The 26,820-nt window shown below is 47.6% G+C and overlaps 1 long non-coding RNA gene across 1 annotated transcript in view; it reads right to left on the minus strand.

Annotated features, from left to right (window-relative positions):
* Window positions 1–12,158, minus strand: part of LOC123347073 — a 106,441-nt gene extending 94,283 nt beyond the window's left edge. The window contains exon 1 of the long non-coding RNA XR_006573031.1: window positions 11,520–12,158. This is a non-coding gene — a long non-coding RNA (uncharacterized LOC123347073). The remainder of the gene's footprint in view (window positions 1–11,519) is intronic.
* Between the last annotated feature and the right edge of the window lie 14,662 nt (window positions 12,159–26,820).

Consider the following 26,820-nt stretch of genomic DNA (forward strand, 5'->3'; position numbering starts at 1 on the left):
TATCTGGTGCCCCATTTTCAGAAGAGCTCAGCGCATCGGGTTCTCTTTTGAAGATCTAGCCCATTATAAGTGCCACAAGAGGAGCAGCTGAGCCCTTTTGAAAAACTGGCCCTTTCTGAGACACCCGCTATGTAGCACCTTTGTTGAGGGTCTCAGCCAAAAGGCTCAGACTGGAGTGAGCTACAGAGAATCCCCTTTCCTCCCGCCAGCCCCACTTCAAACAGCAAAAACCACACACCACCGAAAGGCTATCGAAGGTGGCTGGCTGAGCAGAATCACTGCTATCCTGCACGCCTACTGTTGCACATCGGCAGAGACATCTTACCCCTCAGTTTCACCCACCATATCATGATATTTATTATATGTTCATATATCCACAAGCACACACACACACACTTATTAGACCAATATTAGCCCACACGTCTACGCTGCTGTGTCAGATCGCTGCTCACTGGCACAAAGTCCATATTTGTTTCCCCGCAGGGGTGAAAATAAAGGGGTTTTTGTATTTTCTCCCTCTTCTCTTTGCGGCTCGGAGTGAGTTTATTTGACACTCTAGTGCTCGTTGTGAGCCGAGTGCCCCACAATAAATGCTGCCCTTAAGAGTTACTTGGTTAGACAGAGGGACCCTCTTCAGAGGAGAATGGGGGGCTTGTTGAGATGAGGCGGGAGGGAGGGTGGGGGAGGCCCACTGAAGAGAGAGTCTATGCAGCCCTCATAGAAGGGTCTCTGTCCTGGACTCACAATAGAGCAAATTCTTAAAGACACCCGGCGCTGAAAGGAAGGAACGAACATTTTCCTCCCATTAAAAAGGAGTTTTAAGGAACAATGGAAGAAGCAATAAAAAAAGGGGTCTTTACTTTCCCAGACATTTTAGGAAGTAGAGAAAACATCCCCTCCTCCTTCTACGGCACGGCTCTTCGCTGGAAAAAGTCCCCCCCCGCCTTTATTATTTTTTTTTAAACACATTTTCATCCCTTACTGCCACAAAATCAGGGCCCTAGCAGTCCCCCTCTTTGGGTGGGAGTGGGGAGGTGGGGAAGATAGTGATAATGGAGAAATAATTCCCTCTTCCAGTTGAAACCAGGCCAAATTGTAGCCTATGGTTCAACCCTACAGATGGCTCCTCTGAAAAGCCCAATTCACAGAGCGGGGCGGAGGGCAGAGAATGCCTAGTCCTTGTGAGCAGTTTTCCACAGGAGACCAAAAAGGAAATAAAAACAAAACAAGTACCAGAGTCACTAACACCACTTCATCTCCTGCTCCCAGCTTAGCGCAGCGACTTGGCTTGCCTACCACGGGCACCTATTTCAATGTCTGAAAGGTGGGAAGGTGCAGAGAAGGGGACGTTCCAGGATGGGAGCTAGACCCACCCGTCCATGATCATTAAATTCATCCGCAGACACAAGAACGATGGTTGGGTTTTGTTTACTGAACACAAGAGAAGGGGGAGAGCGCGCAATTCCTTCTCCATCCTTATAAAAGTCAGCGTGCAGGCCAAAAAAAAAAAAAAAACAGCGACCAACCAACCTCCACTTGCAAGGTCAGAAGCCCAGACTTCGGCCAATGTACCTACAACATCGCCTGCTATGCCAGTCCTTCCCCTCCACAGCTTTGCAGGTTAAACCTGCATCAACCCCTAACATTCTAGTCCTGGGACCAGGGCCACCCACCCAGGAGAAGAGAGGGGAGGGGCAGTTTGCCCCAGGCCACCTATTTGAGAGGGCTCCCAAAATGAAGGAGGGGCAGCAGGGCCAAATTTGAGTGAGAAGCATTGCGGCCATCAATAGTGCAGGGAGAAATTCGTCCGCCCCTGCCAGGCCCAGATCCCACTGGCACCCATCACATCAAGCCAGAGTCGACCACCAGGCCAAGAGCCCAAAGGTAGGAGCAGGGTGGGGGAATCTCACTCCCAACAGCAGGGTGGCCAGAGCTCAGGGAGAGCCTGATGGGAAGCAGCCCACCAGCCACACGCAGAGCCCCCCTATCCTTGTGGGGAGGACAGCAACCCTGATGCCTGGAACCTCTCTGACAACCGCCCACGCCCCCTACCCTCTTTTCAAACTCGTCTCCATGGTAATTTTTGCAAGGGAGGCGGTTCAGTTTCAGATTCTGCCCCAGGTCCCCCCCAAAATCTCTGTGCATCCCTGCCTGGGACTCTCCTTAGAAAGGACTGAAGACCATGCCACATGGTATGGATGTTTTGTAATGTGAACAAGTGGGACTTGGATGAAAATACTGGACTTCTTTCCATTTGTGACCAAAGTCAGGATTTCAAAGCCAGGTTCCAGGAGGTGAATGGCTGAAATCCAGAGCCTCTGCATTTCTAGAGGTATACATGCCACTATTCCACACTCAGGGTGCAGAAAAAAAAAACACGCTACTGGATATTACACACTGGACCCAAAACCATAACAAAGTCCTCCCCCCACACACTTCATTTCTCTCTCATCCTTAGCTCCCCATCTCAAAAGTTAACTTCTGGACCATCTCAGCGCATCATTGTCCATTCACCTTAACTTTGTCGAAAACAGGGTCCTCTGCAAACACCTTCAGTCTGAGTTTGCATCTAGATCTGAACTCTGTCATTTGGCCTCCTATTAGTTTGGTTTGTTTCCATTTTGTTTTTAAGCCCTTAACATTTAAAAAAAAATAACCCACAGTTCACCGTCACTTGCTGGTATTTGTGTGACTCCAGCTTGAGTTGCCCACATAACATGTCTGTCAAAGACATGAGTCATATCCAAGCCCCACGCTGGCAGGATTTTTCCCCCCCTTCCATGTTAACATTGGTTGCTGCTTTGCCGTGTTTGTGGCATGTTTTGACACAATGGAAACCACATCCTTGAGAGCTGCAAATCTACTCCCCACGCCCAAACCAAATGCTGCTCATCATATATATCGCACTAAGAATACAACTCTTTAGGACATTGGCCAGCTAAGCTGTCTAGTTTCTTGCTTGCTCTCTTTTGTGCTGGCAAGATGTCAGGACTATTTGTCAAGACTAAGCCTGCAGAAGAAAGAAAAACACCAGAATTCCAAGTGGCAGTGAACAAGGGAGGCTATGGCGCGCTCCATGCAGAGCCCACCCAAACAAGCATCTGATCTCACTCCTTTTCCTCCTTCACGGTCATAAAACAGACTTTTCCACAAGACAACTCCTTTAGATTCAGAGCCTCTTTGATACAAAAGGGCTCCTTCCCTTGGACCAGGTTCCAAATAAAACATCTAGCCATCTGCTGTCAAATGCAGAACTGATAAGAAAAAGACAGACAGCAGAGCAGACAGTTCTGGATGTCTGAGAACAAGAAGGTCACCTGTACCCATTTATTTTTCAAAACAGTTACATTCGAGGTAGATGTTTGGCCATACAGTTTACTGAACCATCATTAATCCAACTGCTTATTAGGCCCCTGATGTCACAGAAGATGCAATCCAGAAGCGGAACAAATTAGACATCCTCAAGGACTTCATTGGCCCAAGAATTAGGTGGCGGGGGGGGGAGGAAGAGGGATTGTTCCTGAGCCATCTCTAGGGGGCCCCCATGAGCTATGCAGACTCAATGAGCCCAGGTCTGCAACACTTGCAAGGGCCTGGGGTGATGATCAGTCTCTAATTACAGGTGAGATCATCTTTCTTATCCCTGAGAGTTGCTATAGATACTATAGATTGCACAGATGGGGCAACTGAAGCAATGGAAGTGAATGGCTTGATTTGCAGAGGTACCAGGTGCCTACAGCTTCTCCCAAATGTCAACGGAAGCTGCAGGCGCTCAGCATGTCTAAAAGGTCCAGGCCCTTATGACTTGCCCACAGTCATGCAGGTCAGCAGAGCTTGGAACAGAGCACCAGAGCTCTGAAATAATCCCACTTTTACCTACATGTCACGCTGCTTCCCTATGCGCAGCTCCCCAGCATTCATCTGCCACCATTCATCAAAAAGATGGTCAACGAAGTTTGGCTGCAGTGCTTGCACTCCAGCCACTGTATGGAGATCTGGATTAGAGATTTTTGGTCCTAGTCTCTACTACCTGGGCCAACATATGGATTGATACTACCTTCGGAAACCAAAGCGTGTTTTCAGGTCTTTTCACAGTGACTGGTGTGGCCCAGTCAAAAAAAAGAGGGAAGGGTCTCATTTCATCATTCTACACAGCTGAGAAGATTTTGGCTGGGACCAGGAGAGGAAAGAGGAATAGAGAATTAACCAAGCTCATATTTTAAAACACAGAGAAGAGTGGATCAAATAAAGAACTGGTGTGACATATCCACAAGACGATTTGTTTCCAAGAGATTTAAGAAACAAGATACTTCTCCAATTTGTCCACTATTGAAAAAGACAGATTGCACACAAGAACGTCAAGTATCTTAATTAAGATGTCTTAAGGAGGGGAGTAAGATAAAATGAACCACTAAATCCAGAGCCAAATGTAATGCCCAATGGTTAGAAGTACAGGACTGGGAATCAGGGGGCTTAGTTCTGGGACTGATACTGACCCATTATGCAACCTTGGACATGTTACAACCTTCTTCTATGCCTCGTGCTCCCCATAAATAGAATGGGAATAATTATGACCCCTCTCACTGGCAGATTGAGAGGCTCAATCCATTATAGCACTTCGATTCCTCACCACAGCAATGTTTAATTGCCATTGTATGCACTTAAGTTAGCAAAGAGCATGAGAGTGTTCTCAGCTTCCTCCATTCTTGGTGTGCACATTTGATCCTCTGGTGGAAGGGGCAACTTATCTCATAGGCGTCAAGTGCTCCAGCAAGAATTCATACCCAGGGGTCTGTAGCATCAATGGCCAGCATAGCACACAGACAGATAGGAGCTTTATAAGGACAACCACCAAGCGTCTGCATTCATGCATACAGAAGCAGTACAAACAAAAGGATAATGTTGGACATCAAACAGATTGATCATGATACAATCAAAACACTAAAGCAACACTCCTAGCCTCGTTAGGCAAAAACCTGAGCCTACTGAGGCCTGGGTACCAGAAACATGCTCCATTATACTGCCATGGGACAAAAGATCCTCAGTTGACAAACCACTGCTGAAGACATTCTGCTCCTAGATATAGGACTCTTGGGACCATCAGCAAGAGCTCAAGCTGACTGGAGATGCCATGATGGGGCACTCATCCACACTGGGATCTCAGTGGGGGAACCTCCAACCCAGAAGTGGCATCCCTATTGTCTGATCCAATCCAGAACCATTATTAGCGGTCCACAGCAGCACTTATAGGCTTCATTTAAAACCATCAGCTGCTAGAATCCAGCACTACGTAAAGGTCACGTAAGAAACGTTCCACCCTCAATTATGCACTGGTACCTTCTTCTGAAGTCAGCCAATGTGGCATGCATTGGAGGACAGAGATGGATTTACCATGCGTCCACAAGCAGCAAATTTTGATGGAGCCGGGGGACAAAGTCAAGAGGAGAACCATCAAAGGAGAGAAGTTCTGGATCAGCCTTCCAAGGGGGAATAACGGGGGCAAAAAAATTAATTTGTTTCAGGACTGAGCTTGATAATTGTATGGAGGGGATAAGTGATAAGGTGGCCTCCAATGGCCTATAGCTCATCCGTGACTGCTATTAGAAAATATCTTCAATGGCCAGAGATGGGACGGGCTTGGAGTTACTACAGAGAATTCTTTCCCAGGTGCCTGGCTGGCGGGTCTTGCTCAGGGTCTAACTGATCGCCACAACTGAGGTTAGGAAAGAACTTTCCCCTAGGTCACATTGGCAGACCCCTGTGGGGTTTTCACCTCTCTGCAGCGTGGGGAATGGATCACTCGCTAGTTTGAACTAAAGTAGAGGGTGGGGATACTCTGTAACTTGAAGTCTTTAAATCAGGATCTGAGGACTTCAGTAACTCAGCTAGAGGTGATGGGCCCACTATAGGAGTGAGTGGGTGACTGAGGTTCTGTAGCCTGTGAGGTGCAGGAGGTCAGACTAGATAATCATGAGAGTCCCTTCTGGTATTAAAGTCTATGAACTCCCATTTCTTGAGGCTCCAGAGCCATGTGGATAAAGTAGGAGACAGAGCCATATTGAACATTGAATCCATCTCCTCGGACAAATAAAGCAACTTGCTGTAAACCCTAATCCTGCGTTAAGAGCTTTCATCCAAAAGGAACGGTATTTAGTAAGGAGTTCTAAGAGGTAATAAAACAATGTTTTCACACGGGGTTTACACGAACATGGGGGACCGTGTTAGCATTTGGCCCTTCATTTTTAAATACATCTGTCTGCTGAAATAAGCGGTTTTAAACCAGGCTCACCTTTGTAGTACAGTTCTAGCTTCCGCGTTGGCCTTGGGAACTGGCAAAACATTACACTTTTCTCTGTCTCTGTTGCTTTGCTTTTCTACTCAAAGTTTAGACAAATACTCAAGCTGCATTGTGCATCTGGCATTATCCCCCTATTGTCCAGTGGAGAATGGGGGGGGGGCCACGGCGGGGGAGATGAGCCTGAAGTCAAGAAGTTTAACAGCCCAAAACTCAAGAGCATTCCAAGCCATTCGAAAGAGAGGATCCCCTCCACCATCTAGGAAATGCTGGTTCCAGCTACTGCCACAGTTCAGGACCAATCACTATTTTTAATAATACACATGAGCAATGAGAAGTGGTGCTGCTAGATTAATTTGGATCAGAAACATAACTAATCAAAAGGAAACAGACTAGCTTTTCCTGATGTAGGCTGTATTTCAGAGTATGGAAAGACGATGTCAATCATTTTGTTGCTTGAAGAACGTCAGAAGAAAATGCACCCTCAAAAGAGCATTAACATCTCAGATGGGAGCCTTTGAGATACATCTGGCATCAGAGATTTGCCAGCTTTGGGTAGCAGGGGGAGGGAGGAGGAGAGGGAGTTCCATTCCATGACCCAGGACGTCTCCAGTTTTATTTGTATTGCAGTACTGCCTGCACGTCCCATCTGAAACCCACGGTGCTGGGTGCTGTACGTGCACATAGTGGAGACAATCCATGCCCTGACATCTACAATAGGCAAGACAGAGGATGATCATCTCCCTTTAACAGATGGGGAGCCGACTCAGAGAGATTTGCTCTAGGTCATGCAGAGAGGCAGTAGCAGATCCAGGAACTGATCTCCGATCTCCTGAGCCCCAAATGAATGTTGTAACCATATGACACCTCCCATCCCCCACCACTTCTGCAGCAAGAGATTTAAACCACTGCTGATACTCAGCTCAGTAGCACCAAAGGCTTGGGGCAGGATTGTAGTTGTGCAGCTACTGACAGGTCAGCTGTCTTGTTAGTCTTCGCTGAATGGCTGAGATTTGAGAATTGCTTTGCCCATCCCTTCAGTTGGAGTTTCTTGATTTGGCACTAAATAGCCCGATTTCATTTTCGGTTTACCAGGGCTGAGTCTATACTAGGAAACTTCCCAGCTGTTCACCACCACCAATGGAAGCGGCAGCTCAGACAGGACTCCTGAGTAGGGGTCATTGGGTTTCATTGCAACTGTGTCATCCATGTCCCATCAGCACTGCAGCCCCTGCTGTTGCTAACACCAGTGGGGAACCATGGCTAGGAACATTCGCTAGTGTAGACACGCCCTAGTGCCCAAGTCACTGTTCCAGAGACCACAAGAAACCCAACAAAATTTCATTTTTAAACATTCAAGGTTGGCCCATGACTAGTCTGGAGACCGGCACTCACAGATGAGTAGGTCGGGCTTCTGCACCCCAGTTCCCCCAGCCTGTAAGATGGGGGTCGCTCCCCCCCAGTAGCTCAAAAGAGGCACTGTTGATTTCCCCCAGAATCTCTTGGGAGATTGCTTGGGCAAGTGGAGCGCAATAGGGAGACGCAATGCTGCTGTGTTGCAGCAGTAAGAGGGCAGGGATGTACAGGAGCATCACATGTCCCATGCAAGCTGCAGAGCCCAGCTTCATGGGGGTCCTCCTACCGATGGTTCATAGACAAGCAGGGAGATGGTGAGTGACCCAGGTTAGGTGAGGGGGGATGTGGGAGGGGGAGAATGCAGAGCTGCATACAGAGCCGCTAGGTCAAACCATCCCCAAAACACAGAAAGATGAGAAAAACAGCAGGTCACATTAGCTCCTCTCCCACACACCTGCTGTGGCACAACTTATCGGCAGCTGCTGCAGGCCCGGCTGGGGATTTTACTCCTTAGCCCTGTGTGTTTCTCCCTGTTGGAGGATTCTACGAGAGGTGCAAAGAGACCAGACTCCCCCTTGAGAGCTTCGCCAGGGAGAACACATGATCACAGTGCTTGTTTTTCCCCTACTCAAAGAAAGCCCTGGGTATAATTCCACCAACCCAACCTCTTGTGAGCTATCAGGAAGGTATCCTATTGGAAAGGACAGTGGGGCATAGTTCTCTTCCCTCTGCTCCCATCAGCACATATACACCAAGAGAGACGGCAGTTAATACAACTGCCAAAGCCTCTCTGTACTCAGTGAATGTCGCATTTCTGTGTCCACTTCACAATCTGCCCGTGGTCCAGGACTCATTTCACCCACCACTGAAACGCAGCCACCTTGAGATTGGAACATGGTCACAATTTAAACAGCACACAGCAGGTGGAGAGTCTCTCATGCCATCGACATGACAAGGGAAGTTTGAGGTTGGCAGATCGTTAGGACTTGGGAAACACTAACTCTGAAGGGGCATCAACAGAAGCCTGTCTGGAGCCACGTGGTTTTACTTCCTGTATTAATTTGAGTGAGCGCGAGAAGCAATATTAGTCCGTTTTTCAGCTATGCTGTTACGTGGCCTACAAGAGAGTAACATGCAAAGTACTGCAATAAACATTTTACATCCTACAATACCTTCCATGCAAGGATCTCAGATGTACTCTGCAAACACTGGACCAAAATTAGTCACTAGTATAACGGTGTTCAAGGTAGTGCTGAATTAACCCCAGGGGGAGATATGACTAATTAAGCTTGTGAAGTAAATTCCCTCCACACATTTTTACAAGTAAGAACAACTGATGCACTGAGAGGTTAAGTGACTTGACTGAGGGCACAGAACAAGCCAGCAAGAAGCCAAAGGAGTCCTGACTCCCAGTCCCCTGCTCCAACCACTAAGCTGGAATCTCTCCCTTCATAGCCTCCATTTCACTAGGATATCTTCCTCCCAAAGGCCTTGCGTTACCACATCCCAAGCTTTCCCTTCCTGTCACCTCTGGTGCCCCCACTGCCACTGTCTGGTTACAAAAAGAAAGATTGTTCGCTTATCTTGCGGAGACATTTTAATAGGGGCACTTTCTCAAGTCTCAAGACCTTAGGAGGGACGTACTCCTCACAGTGAAAAGCAACCATAATAATGTGTGGGAAATAAAAGTGCCTCTTGTTTACGTCAAAGTAACCAAATCTCTCTTTTCCAAACTAGCATCACTGACTCTCCACAGAAAGCAGCAGCTAGCACTTTAGAAGAGACGGTGTTGTCCTCAGTGATATGGCCAAAGGAGCAGACAGCACGAATTTTCTTGTGTGTTATTGGTTGCAGGTCTAGACTGGTGTGGTCTTTTTGTTGTAGGAAGCAAAATAAAGGGAGTCATTCATATTTTTCCAAAATTCTCACAAAAGTACGCTTGTGCATCAGAGATGCTTGCATAATCAGCCTCAATCAAGTGTTCCTCTGAATTGGTGGGAGCAAGGGAGTCTCATGCCAGCCATACATCAAACACTGCTCATGTCCTCTGCAAGATATCACTGCTAGGAGAAATTAAACACACACAGAACCAGGGCCAGCTCAGGGCAGAAAAAAAAAACCTAATCTATATTACTGTCAATCCATACTCACCTCTATAAGGTCAAGAGTCACAAAGAAATGCAGTATTTTCACTCCTTTTTACCCTCCCTACCACTCTGAACATGGGATGACAAGTCACATGCCTGCGGCATTTTATAAATTGGATCTTCGACTCTATTCATACTACCGGCAAAGTGTTTGACCCATTCCAAGAAACTAAAGATTTATTTTAAAGCATACGTAACACCGACATTTCTCAGGAGGATAAAATATGCAAGTTCTAAAGAAAAGCAAATATTTCCTATATAAAAAGAAACAGTCCTTTTTTCCATTTTAAGTCTCTCCAAGCTGCAAGCTGTGTTTATACCAACTCCCCCTATGCCCTCCCTTTTTAAAACATCCAATATCACCGTCAAGCTCAAAATACTTCAAATACAGTTCACGTATTCATTGAAACGGGCTTTAAGTGACAGGTTAAAACCATTTCCAATGAGTGGTACAAAAGGCTGTGTTGTGAAGACCGTGTGATCAAATAAAAACAGGGTCCTGTTACAAATATAGGGGAGGATCAGATTGCAAAAAACCAAGGGGTCAGGTCACTTAAACTGCCTTTGCCTCTGGTGGATGTTAAGAAGGTGAATCATTAGAAAGCATTCTAATCAGCAGAGCCTTCCGAGCTCCTGGCCCACCCTAGCTGCAGGGTGCATGAAGGCATATCCGAGTGGGAAAGACAGCTGAGCAAAGTCACCCAGAAGGATGTAGGGGCAGAATGGAAACAAAGACTTATTCTATAGGGGAGAAGCCTAAAGCAACCATTAGACCTGTTTATAGTGCCCTGAAAGTAAAGGACCTGGTGTTAAATTACAGGCCAGGGTTACTCTGTGCCTCCAGGGACAGATCTCAAAGGCACAAGATCAAATTAAAACACCTTGCTGGAAAGACGAACCATTTTATCTGTTTTTTCCAGAGAGACCCGCTCGCACCAATGTACTTGTGATCAGACACCCACACAGAGCGCGTGTGGGGCCTGGAAATGCTGCACTTCCATGGCATGTCTTGGAGAAGACCAGGACACCACCACAAACCGAGAGGCGCTGGTGTTCTAGCTCGCTGTGCATAACTCAGGGGAACGGGTTATTACCCCATAGATTCTACCAAACAAACAAACCCCAAAACAAAAACATCCCCCCCCCCGAAATTTGGTTTAGTTTTTTGTTTTAATTCCTTTCCTAAACCCAGTTGATCATTTCCTCCGTTTCGGGGTTTCCAGACAACACTTTAAATTACAGCCTCAACCTGAAGCCTCATGTAACCCCCCCGGCCCCATGCGCTGGGAGGTTGAGTTTCACCGACCTGCTGTTGCGGGTAGGCGCTATTTCCTCACCCATCTAGCCAGCAAAGTAACGGATCTGGGGAAAGAGCCACTAAAGAGACAAGTGCAACAGACACCTTCATAGGTCGACTTTCCTTTCCATCCATGGGGCAAAGTAGCAAGTTACGGTGCCCATATAAACTACCCACTGATTTGTTTTCTTTACAAGAATAAAGGTTGTTCATAGTTTAAAAACAAACAAACAGGGGAGAGTTGTTCTTCAGATGCATTAAAATCCACCCTTCCTTTAGGGTTAAAACATGGGGAGGGGGGAATGGTCTATGTGGAAAGAATCTGATTATATCCAACTCCAGTGCGCCCCACCTGTTACCATTTCACCAGGTCGCTCCTAAAACGTTTCCCCAAAGCATCTGGGTCACCAGGAAAGCCACTTACCTTCGATTCGCCAATCAGGGTGGTGACCAATTCAGATGAACGGGTGAGCGTATATTCCACACAAAGGGACCCAAAACCACATCACCAAAAACGCAGGCGGGGGAAGAGAGAGAGATATTCCGTTTGGGAACGGGTCCTCCGGCAGCAGCAGAGCGGAGCATTCCCCGGGCAGCATAAAACATCCCCCGATCTGTCCGGGGAGCCCACCCCACGCGCCCCGGATTTGGAGCGACTCCTTTTCCGAGCAGCGGGGCGCAGAAAAAGCAAGAACTCCTCCGGCTCGGACAAGCCTCCTTGTGCGCGGCTAGAGCCGAGCCCAGCGGGGTTATTTCCAAAGCACGGCGGGCGGGAGCTGCGTCTCTCCGGCTGCAGGGCGGACGCTTGGCGCTCCGGAGACCGGGAGAAGGACCTGCCCGTGGGCAAACCAGCGCATCCAGCCACGGCAGGGGCGCAGCGAGATCTCTCCCCCCGCGGGACCTCTGGGTCCAGCCGCACGGGGATCCCAGCCCTGCTCCGACCGGAGCCCGGTGCACGATTCTCTCCCCCGGCAGCTGGGGAGCAGCGGGCAGGGCCCCCCCGCCAGCCGCTGGCTTGATGCTAATCGCCGCTGCGCCTCCAGCAGCTGCACCCGAGCGCGCCCCTGCTGCCAATGTCCCGTCCTGCGCCTGCCATGCCGCCCTTATATACCCCCTTGCGGCCAGCCCGGCTGGGAGGGGAGCGCGCGGCACCCTGGGAGTTGTAGTTCTAGTTCTATTCCCCCCCCACACACACACACACAGACACACACACCCCGCAGCAGCGTCTGCAGCAGCGCATGGGAGGCGGCTCCAAGCGCCCGGTGCCTCTTGCAAGCAGCCGCCGGGCCGAGCTGGAGCGGGGGAGGCGCCGCAGTGGAACGATGGGGAGGAAAAGCCTTTTGGCTCCGCCAGGGATTTTCTAGCCTCCGCTGGGATTCTTTTCCCCCAGGGCTTGATTTGTGCCAGGGGCAAATTCGAAGCGCAGGGCTGGGCTCTGGGGGGGAGAGGAATCTTCCACATCTGGCCGGCTGCTCAACAGCCACCGCTGCCTGGGTGCATAGGGTGCCCCTCGGCCCTGGGGAGAGGATGGGAGGGTAGGCATAGCACCAGCTGCTCAGCTGCAGCTTGCCTAGCTAGGGCCTGACCTCTGCATGCTAGCAGGCATCCCCCAGAAAGCACACCCTATCTGCCTGCCACCTTCTCCAAAGCCTGCTACTCCCTTGCTGGGCGGCACAGGGTGCGCCTGGCAGGGGGCTCTCCAGCTATGTAAAGGCAGGACTTATCCCCTAATGCACCCCAGCGGGCTGCCTCAATGAAATGGCAAGAAGAGTTCAATGACAAGCCTGCAGGGGTGCCTGCAGAGGAGGGGGGCGGGGGGCAGGTTTTGAGAGCCCAACACTGCTGTGGAAATCAGAGCCGCCCAGAGGATTCAGAGGGCCTGGGGCAAAGCAATTTCGGGGGCCCTTTCCATAAGAAAAAAATGCAATACTATAGAACACTATATTCTCATGGGGGCCCCTGCAGGGCCTGGGGCAAATTGCCCCACTTGTCCCCTCCCCGGCAGCCCTGGTGGAAATACTTCCTTTCCCTGAATTGCTTTGAGATCAGATAGATTTATTTAAGAAACCACAGCTGAACTGCTGCACAAATTGCATTGCTGTGCTTGCATTGGCTGAGATTTGAAGGAGAGAGTGGGTCATTTTTATGGTACGTTAAAGGGAAAAGAACTTTCTATGTTTCAGCCTTTGGGTGGGAATTAAATTCTATTTGAAGTGAGGAAGTAAGGACTAGTGGTTAAAGCATATTACAGGGAGTCAGGAGCAGAAGGGTTCTAGTCCTTGTCTCTGCCACAAACTTCCCGTAGGAACTTGGCCAAGTCAGTTATCCTCTCTGTGCCTCAGTTTCCTCCTCTAGTACAATGGTAATAATGGTATTTAGCTCCGTGTTTCGCTTTGCTCCTGCGGGCTGACCCATGGGGAATGCTCATGTGAGTAAAGTAGAGTATGTACATCAGTCATCGCAGAATCAGGGCCTCACACTTCAAAGTATTTTGTATTTATCAAAAATTCTATAGCTCATTAACAAACCAATATGATAAAAGCCCTCACGCAAGGGGGAAAGCTGAGGGCCTTGTATTGCTGTGCTCAAGCCCGAAAAGATGGGGGCTTTTTTCCTTCCCTTCTTTTTCTTGCAGCTCAGTCCAGTTGTGAATTTCACTCTGCAGCAGCTGGCTCCATCGTGAATAGACACTTGCTTCGCTGGGTTTCTGGGGGCTGAATCACCAGCCAGTGAATAAGCTGCTTGTTCCTCTTACCTCGTGTTTTGAGCCCTACTTGGCACCAGGTTCTCTTTCTTGTAGGAATCATTTAACATTCCTAGTACATAAGAAGTGACACCTTCCAAAATATAGACTGGAAGTGATGGGGGTTTCAACCAGCAAACGATGTGCATGTGCGTGGGGCAGGAACCCTTAGGAGCACCTGTTTAGCTGGGAAAGTAACAGCAACAGCTCCAGCAGTGACAGATGATAATTGGGAATTTAGAGCACTCAGGGAGGGTGTGACACGCTGAGAACGCTGCTTGCAGTCACTCACTCGCCTGAGTGTGATTAACTTTTTTTTTTTTACACTTGCAGTTCAAGCTATAGACTTGTATCAGATCCAATGAGCAGACAGTGGCTGTCAGCTACGTGGCAACGAGAGGGGTATGACCTAAACCCTGCCCCTCTCACAGATTTAGGTGCCTACCTGAAAATGCCAATTTGTCAAAACAGACACTTTTTGCAGGACTGTGTTGTGACAAAACGTTTATTGCATGGACCGAGAGAGAGACCGAGCCCTACCGACACTAGAATAGCCAAGTGAGCATGGATCTCACCTGGAACGTACACGTACCTGATTTGGAGCAGGATCTTGAACCTGCGAGGTGACTGCCCTAAGCAATGGTCTGTTCTGGAGTCTCTCTCTCTCTTTCACAAAATTAGAGAGAAAGGTGGGTCTCAGTTTCATCCTGATATAGAATGGGGACAATTTTGAGATTTCAATATTTTTTTTGTACCACAGGAAAGGAGAACCATTTTCTGCCCAGCTCTAGCAAGTGCCTTTATACTAGCGTAGCTACACATCTATAGAAGTGGGTTTTTTACCCACGAAAGCTGATGCCCAAATAAATCTGTTAGTCTTGAAGGTGCCACCGGACTCCTCGTTGTTTTTGTGGACACAAACTAACACGGCTACCCCCTGATACCTGCATCCAGAGTAGGGGCTGGAACTGCTTTACTGTACTATATATGTTTCTAAACCCATAAAAGCTACAGTAGTACAAAAAACTGTGCTTACAGCAGGCCTAAGGAAACACACAAGCAATTTTTTCTCCCCCCAAAATAAATACAAATCTTTTGGGGTCTTTTTCATCCATCATAAAGTAGCAAATAAAGAAGGATGTATGCTCAAGTTTTTCTTTGTCCAGCTGCTGTTTGCCTTTAAAGAGGAAAAGTCTGCAATGCCACAAAATCTTACAACTTCACTTCAGTAGGGATTGTTTAAAAAAAAACAGACTGAAACCAGAGAAGACTACAATGACACAAAAGAATAGCATTCACTGAAATGTTACTGTGACGTCAATATGGTTTTTAAAATCTCTCTCTTCCCCTCTCACAAAACTAAAGGGTCTGATAAACCAAGGTGTGAGATTTTGACTTGCACAAGAACCTGGAGTGGAACTGGGGAAAACCCAGCCCTGGTTTTGCAAGAGGCTGATATGACTCAAGGGGTTTTCAAAGCAGTTGATTCCTGCTGCCGTACCTGGGCTGCAATCTGTGGTGTCACTTCCAGGTAACTGATCATTCAAACGTGTAGCGAGAGTTGGAAAGTTTGGCTTTGCGTGACTAGAGCTCTGGCCGGGAACACAAAGACATTGTTTTAAAGTGATCGTCTCCTCCCCTTTCCTAACTTCCTTGTAACAGGACAGCATTCCTGTCTCACATTCCTTAACCGCTGCTGAGCTGGAGAGGGGAAATGGAGAGAGAGACAGAGGAAGAAAGCAAAATGTGTTAATTAGTGAAGTCGCCTGAGTGTTTGTGGGATGATGGTGGGTGGTGTGGGAGGGAGAGACCAAAACTGCCAATAAAGCAAGATAAAGTATGTATGAATCAGATAATAAGGCCAATTAAAGAAAAGCCTGTAGGCTTAAGAATATGTCAACCAGATGTTTCCAAGACAGAGAAAATCAGTGGTTTCCCTACAGGCCCATCAGAGCACTTAAAAGCCTCCTTTATGCTCCAGGAGCTGGAACTCCGAGTTCTCATTTGAAAAGGAGATGATGCAATTCACTCCAAGGTCTGCTAGGTGTAAATCAAAGGTAATCTCACAAATCTGGATGTTGTCTGATCGAGAGGCTCTTATGATGGAAAGAGGTCAGAGTAAATGGAAGAGACTTAGGAGTTTAAAAGAGTCGGTTGGAAAGGTCTCTTGGTGGCAAGTGGGGCTCTGAAAGCTATCACTGCCCACACTCTTTGTCTGTCACCTCCAGGATAACTTAAATTCTACATTGTTCTCACAGTGGAAACAGAGGATTGTGCTAGTCCTCATGAAATCCATGCACTATTGTGGGAAGATTTCACAGGCCTATTTCCCTAGAAGTAGTACCAACGTGGCCCAGACAACTCCACTACAACGCGCAAACTTCAGGTGACAGCATAAACCATCGAGCATGGGATGACCAACAAGCAACTGCATTGTAAAACCAGACCCAAATGCATGTTTAATGTTGAAGGGTGTTTCCTTCCCACACCACCCCCTTTCTCCAGTTGCCGGGAAAGTACCTGCAAAATCAGAGGGAGCTCTAGGCCAGTGGTTCTCAAACTGGGGCCGCCGCTTGTTCAGGGAAAGCCCCTGGTGGGCCGGGCAGGTTTGTTTACCTGCAGCATCCGCAGGTTCGGCCAATCGCGGCTCCCACTGGCCGCGGTTCGCCGCTCCAGGCCAATGGGGGCTGCGGGAAGGGCGGCCAGCAAGTCCCTCAGCCCGCGCTGCTTCCTGCAGCCCCCATTGGCCTGGAGCGGCGAACCGCAGCCAGTGGGAGCCGCGATCGGCCAAACCTGCGGATGCGGCAGGTAAACAAACCGGCCCGGCCCACCAGGGGCTTTCCTTTGTTTATATGTGGAACCGCCTGGATTTCTGGAATCTCAGTCCCTGGGGGTTGGGGAATGAGCCCTTCCCATCCCCTACTGGTTCAGGCATGATATTGATGGAACATCAACCAGTCTCCTAGGCCTAAGAAATACTTTTGGGGTTGGGTTCACTGGAGCTCTGATGGGTGCTTGCGCATGCTTTTTGCAAAGAAACCTAGCCTGACAAGACAGCAAACATTATATTTAGGCTACAGGACACTGGGGTAATGCACAGAGAAGGGGTCAGAGGCAAGTCTGATTGCACCATAATTTAGGGAGGCTAGAGCAGAGAATGATTCTTCTTGAACGATGAGTGCAATTGCCTCTGGGACACCAATTTCCAGAGATTAAGCGGAGGGCGAAGAGACAGAAGAAGTAGCACTTCAAGAAGAGCAAACTGAGCTGCTCAGTAATAATCCTTCTCGAACTCAGTGGGGAATTTGCTGTTAAGTGTTTTTAAGAACGGCTGCACTGATCTTATGTCAGTAGCACTGCAGAGAGCAGAGTCTCGTGAGCTACCTGCCTATTTGACAGCATCACCACCGACCCAATGGGCTGGGAATGGCAGTCGTTTGTGTTGTGTGTGTTTTGGCGTGCGGGAAGGGGAGATATAGAGCTGAGTCCTATAAAAGCAATACGAGCACAAGCACCTTTATGCTGGTATAACTGCAGCCACAGCAGAGCATTGGACTACTTTAGCTGTGCTGGTTTCTAAACAAAATGTCCATCAAGTTCACTAAGGACTTTGCTATTGTTGTCTGTTGATTTTGTGTGGAAGGTGCTCAGAACTACAGAGATGAGCAACCTAATAAAACCCTTAGAGATAGAGGGAGATAAACAGACAGTAGAGAAAGCGGTACAGAAAACTGTCTAGACAAGCCCTTAGTTTCAACATGACCGGTGTTTCTTATGTTTTGTTCATTCCCTCTGAAGCCCCTGGCATTGGCCACTGTTGGAAGATAGGACATTGGGCTAGATGGACCTTTGGTCTGACCCACTGTGGCTGTTCTTATGTAGGTTATGTTTCTCGGGGTCAGGCCAGCATTATAACCTCTGAAAGTCCTCTGACCTTCACACACCCAAACAAAAAATTATGATCTGAATGTGGAAACAAAAAACATTTTGTTTCCTTCCCTGAGTGCGCCAAGGTTCTGAAAAAGGCCAATAAAGAAGTTTTACTACAGGGACAGGGGAGCTGTGTTTGAGGTAAAATTAAAAAAAACAACAAAAAACCCTGAACCTTTGCCCAAAACTTGAACCAACCCCAAGATACAAAAAAAAGCCTGAGGTTTTAAGTAACAAAAATGTGGTAACATATTTTCAATTTTTACTCCCTTTTGGATTCTGGCCTGCACCACAAGCAAAAGTACTGAAATACCACATGAAAGGCAGGCAGGACATGCCAGGGAAAGGGGCTGGCAGGGAATAGCACATCAAGGGCTCTTGTGTTTTTTTCCGGTTGGCCCAGAAAGAACTCCTCGCCTAGTTCTGCAGACCTGATACAATGGCAGTTGGGAGTAACTAGTGACGGGCTCTACTGATCTTTGGAGGCTCACCCTTCACTCGTTTACCTGCACTGCCGCTGTATGGATTTTATTCCAACAGCGTATGTATTACACATTATTACCTAGATACAGGGGATCGTTTAAAAATCACAAAGGGCAGGGAAGTACCTGGAGAGGCACTGGTGTCTAGTGGATAAAGCACAGGACTGGAGCTCATACGACCCAGGTCCTAGTACCAGTTCTGCTAATAGCCCGTTTGGTAAGTCAAGTCCCCTCTCTGTGCCTCTATTTCCCCATCTGTAAAATGGGGATAATCCTTTGTAAAAGTACTTTGAAACTGACTGCTGAAAAGCATTATATATGAGCGGGTGTTACTCAACACCCATTCATGCCTTTGAAAATTTCCCCCTAGATGTTACATACAAAGATCCACAAGACTAAGGGAACATCTGCACTGCTACTTAGCCACATAGCACAAGCCTTGTGAGCCTGACTCACTTGAATCAGGCTCTCAGATTTCCACTGTGGGTAGATGTAGATGTCTACTATTTCACTAGGAAGGTGGTGAAGCACTGGAATGGGTTACCTAGGGAGTTGGTGGAATCTCCTTCCTTAGAGGTTTTTAAGGCCCCGCTTGACAAAGCCCTGGTTGGGATGATTTAGTTGGGGTTGGTCCTGCTTCGAGCAGGGGGTTGGACTAGATGACCTCCTGAAGCCTCTTCCAACCCTAATCTTCTATGATTCTATGTATCCTAAGGTACTGATCGGACAACAAACTCCACGCAAGCAGACCTGCAGCCACAGGGAGGAAGGTTCCGCAGAGATCTAATGGGAAATGTCTCCCATGTTGTCATTTCTGCAAATCTTGCAGTGCTATTTGCCTGCAAATGCACATACTGGAACAAGAGCAGAACGGGGTACACAGTAGGACGCTGTGAGTTCACACAAATGAAGGGTCTGGCAGCAATACATCTCCTTCCTTACAGGTTTCAGAACCTGGCAGTAAGAATTTTCTTCTGAGTGAACTTGATAAAGTCTTTGCATCCTATTTAATAAGTATATTTAGCTCATTAATTTTAAGTGGGTTTGCCCAAGTTCAAAATGTAAGGAGGGAAGATAATGCAAGGCAGGATGGGTAGCCGCGTCTGTATAATATACATGTGTATTCAACATGGCTAGGCAAAACTATGATCTGATGCCACTGCAGCTGGAGAGAGAATACACCAAACTGGAATGCATACAATTATCCAGAATGCTGTAAGCCTGGCTATGTCAGTCCTGGTCACTGGGAGCAACCCCAAATTTGGTATGAGCTGAGAGGGTTGAGTTATTCTGTGTAATGGAATGGAGGGAACATTGTGTAGTGGTTGGAGTGTGCAGAATCAAGAGACCTGAGTTCCAGTCCTGACTGCCACTCGCTGACCTAAGGACCCAACTAAGATCAGGGACCCATTGTGCCAGGTACTCTATAAACACATACGGAGAGATAGTCACTGCCCAGGAGAGCTTACAATCTAATTAGACAAGAGTAAGACACAAAGGGTAGGAGATAGGATGGATTATCCTCCTTGTTTTACAGCTGGGGAACTGAAACAGCAAGAGATTTAAGTAACTTGCCCTAGGTCATACAGGGAGTCTGTGGCAGACCCCAGGACAGAACTCAGATCTCCCGATTCCCAGTCCAGTTCCTTAAACCCAACACCCTCCTTCCTCTATGACGTGGTGTATTACTCACTTGATGCAGTAGCATCAATACATTTTCACCTTAGGAAGACAGAGCGGTTCAGCCACAACCCAGGTATTGAAGCTTTGGTGCAAAAAAACGTTCACACTAGTCATGCACTGCAAGTACATAGCTAAATATATAAGCTAAATATATGACCAGAGACAATAAAACCTGCTTTACACTGGCAGTGAGTATGAGAAAGAACATCTATGCACCTGCGGATCTAACCCCACGCAAACACGTATAGGCTGTGTACTCTATATTGTGCACAGTTATTTTAAAAGATCTTTAAAGCTGAGCTGCTTCTAAAAAGTACATTGTGTGCTACATTTTTTAGGCTAAATTAATAAGTTAGAGACTTGAAAAGGTGAACCATCTAAGGTCTGTTACAATGGGGGATAAAAAAAAAGCACAGAGTGATTTTCAAGGAGTCCAGTGATTTAGTGTCTCTCTCTTTCTCTCCCTACACTTTTTGCCTCCTGCACAAGGATCTATTGAGAAGCTGCAGAACAAACGTTCCCTTATGCAGCTCCAAAAAAGGGCTCCGTCAGTTTGTCTGAGACAGCTGCCTCTGAGCACGCTATGGTTACTCATTAACCGGGTCTCCCAGGGCAGGGGAAAAGGAGTAAACTTAACAGACCCTAAACAAGGAGCAAAAATAAAATAAATAAATCAGGTGTCCTGGGAAATAAAGTGAAGAAAACAGGTGGCCTGTTGGATACCTTTACAGACAAACACAGGGGGGCATCTAGTCTTCCATGGCACCCAGGCAGCCACCGAAGCAGAAGGGAACGATAACATTGAGAGTAAATGTATGGGCACAAAAGAATAAGATTATTAAAAGGGGAAGGGAAGAAAGCCACAGGACAGAGAGGCACTTGTGCTCTGCTGCTCTTTATATGCTGACGGTTCAGAGGGGGCGGATTATTTCATTGCAAAGTTGCCCAATTCTGCTCTACACTGGATGAGATTCATTCACTCCCCTTGGACTTTTTGCATTCAAACAGCAGACTGGTTGGAAACCGTTTCTGGTGGGACATCTAACTCCAGACGCCACTAGCCACCTTCCAGGGACTCAGCAGTCGGCTCCCCATCTCCAGTCACTAATGTTCTTCTGATGCAGGTTTGGTTCTCACTTGAAAAGGGCCCTGTCCACGAACCACAGCGCTGACCAGCGCCTCCTTCCAAGTGTTGCGGGAACTAGCGCCACATTCAGGGTGCATGTCTGAGAAGAACTGGTTGCAAAGAGCTAATAATGATGGAGGTCAGGGAGGGGGGAACCCTTGGCCGGCTCCTTTCCTTCAGCAGGGTGGATTTAGAATGGTTTTGTGGCTGAATTTAAATCTATACCAACACCAATGAAATATTTCCATCAACCCAAAATCGGTACAGCGAGCAAATGAAAAACCAGTTATTTGCCCAGTACTAGCTAGAACGTCAATCTCTTTGGGGCTGGCAGTTCCTCTATAACCGCCACTCATCTGAGCCTGCTATGTAGTATATTCTGAGTCTAGGCCAATGCATTGGGCAGTGACACCTGGATACCCTCCCCCCTGACATTTGTATGTCACACGGAAAAGCTGCCAGCACTTCCCAGGTGGATCTCTTTCGTCCCACTGGTGAAATGAGCAGCAGCACAAAAGCCACCTGTGGTGCACGCTCAGCTTGGCTCGACAGGAGAGATGCCATCTCTGCGTGGTAATGGGTGAATTGCTGGGGCCTGACATCTCACAGTTCCTGACTGAGAACAGTAATTATTGCTGCAGTAAAATGCTGAATTTAGCTCACCCCAGCAACAATAAATCAGCCCTCCCTGCGGCTCAGAACTTGGTGTGACATACCCTTGGCTTCCCCCAGAATTAACTCTTTCTCCTCCGCTTGCTTGTTATCACTAGGCAAATCTCTGTCTAGGATGATTACAGTCGATTGGTTATCAAATCCCATTGTACTTTCTCATGGGTTTTGAAACAATCTAGCACTGGCATTCAAAGGAAGACTGGAGCATAGTCAACCACCAGTGCTAACCATCGGGAGCAGCAGCAGGTCGTGCCTAATAAAATCAGTAGCAAACCACTACCCAGGCATGGTATTTGAAGGCACTATGCTACATTAGATGCTTTCTTTTGGATGAATATTAGCATCTGGATCCAGACCATTTCTTGCACTTGGTTTCAGTTTTTTGCTTGGCCAGATTTTCTGTGACTTTGGCCATAGATCCCACAGCACATTTTGCAACAGTAAATGCGATGAGATTTTATCTACTTCTATGGCCCCGCATCACTACAGTATCTGAGCCCCTCACAATCTTCAATGCATTTATCCTCAGACCCCCCTATAAGGCAGGGCACTGCTGTTATCTGCATTTTACAAATGGGGAAACTGAGGCATGGAATGGCTAAGAGACTTGCCCAAAGTCTCAGAAAATCTGGCCAAGCAAAAAACTGAAGCCAAGTCTCTGGTGACCACCCTAACTCCCGCACCATCCTTCCTCTGACTAGACCTGTCTCAGTTTTTCCCTGTGCTTTCAGATAGGCAGAATATTCTCTTCTCATGGTGAACCATCTTGCACAGCTGCTGTGCACTTTTAAGCAGTTTCCACTTTTCCCACCCCAAAGGGTTTCTGCTTTTCAGTGGTGGGTGCAGGGAATCCCATCTATATCATTTGGTAAAATATTTTGGGATCCTTTGACCTGAAAGATGCCATACCAATGTACAGTGTGATTCTGATGATTTATAAATGGGGAAGGGGATTAGTTCACCTGTAGCTGAGAAGATCCCGCAGAACACCTTGAAAATCATGGGATTCAGGAGTCAACTTCTTCTGCCTGGTGCATATCCTCTCCAGTCACTGCTGGACCTCACAGCCCAAACCAGGCCAGTTTATAAAGGGATATAGAGTAACCTGCATTGCCCAAGGAGATCATCTGCTTTCCTCCAAACCCAGAGCGTAAAGGCAGCCGCATACGCTAATCGTGAGAAGGGGGGTGGGAGAAAGATGTAAGAAAACCATTTTTCCCCCTGTGGGTCAGCTGGTGCTTTAGTGAGACAGGTACTTTATGATTAGATTTTTGTGAAATGCTAAACATCTGGAGCTCGGCATTACAAGGCAGCCTTTGTGCAGCTGGTAAATTATCTGCAATAAAACAGCACTTGTTTCTGGGAGCTTCAAGTAAAGTAAAAAGGGAGCGGTGGAGGGAAGAAAGCAAATAGCTCAATTGCAAATTTCAGACCTTTTCTGAATTCTCACAAATATTTTCCGTGGTTCGGTGGGTGAAGTCAGGTGACTCACTTCCTATGGATTACAGGGACACTGTCCAAACTGGCTAGCCAAAAATATCGGCGTTACCTTTTCAGTCATTATTTACAACACAAAGTTCACTAAATTCTGTTTTTCCCCTTCAAAATGCACTGCTCTTTTTTTAAACTAGATCAATACAGGAAGTCCAGTGCCCATGAGCAACTGTGCAATAACACCCCCGTGTGCCCCGCCTCCTGTCTACAAGCAACCCTACCATAAGAAGCCAATGCGCACAGCCCTGTGTTCGTGAGCAACCCTACATGAAAAGGGAATGCAATGCAGTCTATGGATGCACGGAACCCTGAATACACTCATGCGCTGAGAGTAACTCTATCCAGATGAGCAGTCCCACTGAGCTCAACAGAACTGCTCACACGAGTAAAATTAAGCATGTGCTTAAATATTTAGAGGCATGACCATATACAGCACAATCTCCTTTCCTTTCTCACCACCTCCCTTCCAGTAGGAGCTGTGGATACAAAAGGGATGCTGAGCCCATGATTTGAAAAGCACTTTAGGATCTTGGGGGCTGCAAGGTAAAAAATACTAATAAAATAATAATAATGCTCATGGATGACGTGTCCCTAAGGAATCAATTGCATTTATCAGAATTACAAGTGAGATGTAAAACAAGCCAAGAGTTAACCACTGATTAGAAATATCACAGTGTGTAGAGTTTGGGCCAAACTGCCATCTTACAATTGAGTAGGGGTTTGGCACGGGACCCATATGAGGAGAGATTAAAGAGGCTAGGACTTTTCAGCTTGGAAAAGAGGCGGCTAAGGGGGGATATGATAGAGGTCTATAAAATCATGAGTGGTGTGGAGAAAGTGAATAAGGAAAAGTTATTTACTTGTTCCCATAATACAAGGACTAGGGGCCACCAAATGAAATTAATAGGCAGCAGGTTTAAAACAAATAAAAGGAAGTTCTTCTTCACACAGCGCACAGTCAACGTGTGGAACTCCTTGCCTGAGGAGGTTGTGAAGGCTAGGACTATAACAGGGTTTAAAAGACAACTAGATAAATTCATGGAGGTTAAGTCCATTAATGGCTATTAGCCAGGATGGGTAAGGAATGGTGTCCCTAGCCTCTGTTTGTCAGAGGGTGGAGATGGATGGCAGGAGAGAGATCACTTGATCATTACCTGTTAGGTTCACTCCCTCTGGGGCACCTGGCATTGGCCACTGTCAGCAGACAGGATACTGGGCTGGATGGACCCTTGGTCTGCCCAGTGTGGCCGTTCTTATGTCCAAGCACTTTGATACTACGACAGGCACTATTCAAACCCCTACGATAGGTTAAAAATATTCCAAGCATGCATGACTCCAAACATGTCTCTTGTTATCCCCACAGAGTGTGGGTGCCTTCAAATACGCTGCAGTAGGAGGCTGGCCTGCGAGAACCTTTAAGAGACTGAGTAGAGGCAGAGGTGTGGGTCTGCAGCACACTTCCTGTTCCAGTATTTACCTTTTGAGCTACTGCATTCCTCACCACACACAACAGACAAAGCCAAAACAGAGAGAGCTGACAGTGCAGTTGTAAAAAACAGTTCATCTGGAATTTAGGCAGAAAATCAGCTTCAGCCCTGGAGTGTTAGAAGTAGTAAACCACAACAGTATTCTTGCTGAAAGAACGCAAACTAATATGAGCCTTGATTTTGCAACCAACTACCAAAGGCTAGACACCAGTGCCAGCAACTGCAGGATCAGGGCCATAGTGTGCATGATTTCCCTATGGGCATAGAATATAAGATCAGCCGTACTGGGTCAGACCAAAGGTCCATCCAGCCTAGTATCCTGTGTCTGACAGTGGCCAATGCCAGGTACCCCAGAAGGAATGAACAGAACAGGGAATCATCAAATGATCCATCCCCTGTTGCTCATTCCCAGCTTCTGGCAAACAGAGGCTGGGGACACCATCCCTGTCCATCCTGGCTAATAGCCATTGATGGATCTATCCTCCATGTATTTATCTAGTTCTTTTTTGAACTCTGTTATAGTCTTGGCCTTCACAACATCCTCTGGCAAGGAGTTCCACAGGTTGACTGCACAAAAATAGCACAAAAATTTACCCATGAAGCATGCATTAGAGTAACCGGGGCTTTCAATCTAAAATGGCTAGGCCTTAATTTAGGCAGAGTGCTTAGAAAACACCAGACTCTCATATAATAAATAGCATATCAAAAGTGACAGTATGTGAAAGTCCAATCACAGAGTTAGCTGTCTGTTCTGATCAGCCCAAATGTTAGCTACGGGCACTGTTATCAAGAGCCACTGAGCAGAGCCACTTCTTCCATGGCGCAGAGCCGCGGATGGTCTCCTGGAGGAAAGGATGGCTCTCTTTCTAATCTGAAGTTTGCTCTGTTGGGATTTAGGGTAAAATATGGAGGGAGATAAAGATGGCAGGAGAGTGATCTTATGGTTAATGCATAGGACAGGGATTCAGGACACCTGGGTTCTATTCCTGCTCAGCACCTCCAGCATAGGCATAGTTTGACTGTATATTTGGGGGAGCAGCGCCAGTCAGGCCAACGGGGCCGGGTGTGCAGGTGCAAATTCTGTGTCTGCCTGAGGCTTGCAGTTTAGGGGGGCAACTCCCCCATGCCCTCCCCCAAAGTATGCCCATGGCCTCCAATTGAGAACAATGGGGGGGGGGGAGAAGAATTCTCAATGGGAGCTGCTGAATGCTTCTCACAATGTGGCCACTCCACTGAGATGCCTAAAAGGAAGCTAAGTTCTTGGAAATCTGTGGCGGGGCCAGGCACGGCATGCAGAGCTCAAGTCGCAGTTCAGGGCCCTCACCCCAAGACCAGCCTTCGTGTCTCCCTCTCTCCCTCCAAGTCTCTCCTAATGAAAAATTAAATTCAGTAGGTCATGTACAGGCTGGTCCCTGGCTCCTGGCCTTGATTTCCATGCAGGGGGTGGATTTTTCTCCCTCTTACTCGGAGGTCAGGATTCCCCTTCGCTGGTACAGTGTGTAGAGTTTTGTTGCATCTGAATCCCACAAGGGTCCAACATTAAAATGACAAGAAAAGCAGTTCACAGACCTCAGCCACTTGGGTGAGACTCGCCTAAGGGGTTCCTAGGATTGCAAGCCCCAGGAGGGTCCATACTTCAGACCCATAACCGAGGTAAGATGAAGTTTTGGCTGCTCCTTTGCTATATAGCGTGACGAGAATGTGATACACCTGTCTCAGTCTTCAGGTAGCAGGCAGAGGCCTGCCCTTCCAAACAATGGCCCCCATTGTATCTACACCTCCCACAGCAGTTCCCATTGACTGGGAAGCCCAATCCATCAGCGCCTGTCAGTGCCTCCAACACACACACACACACACACACCACAGGGCCCCAGGCCCTTTCTGATCAGCACTCCTCAACACGCAGGGTGTCAGTCAACTCAGGAGACAACGGAGGCGGCGACTGTCAGGCTTCACAGCCAATCACGGGAAAGGGAGAGAACAGTTAAAGAGGGACCTTCTGAAAACACCACCCGAACATGTCACTTTAAAATCATTACGGGTGTCTGTACAGTATTTGTCTCGTTACCTCCCTGAACAAAACAAGCAATTGACAACAGAAAATCAAG

This window comes from Mauremys mutica, chromosome 12 (genome assembly GCF_020497125.1).
Source record: "Mauremys mutica isolate MM-2020 ecotype Southern chromosome 12, ASM2049712v1, whole genome shotgun sequence".
NCBI lineage: Eukaryota > Metazoa > Chordata > Testudines > Geoemydidae > Mauremys > Mauremys mutica.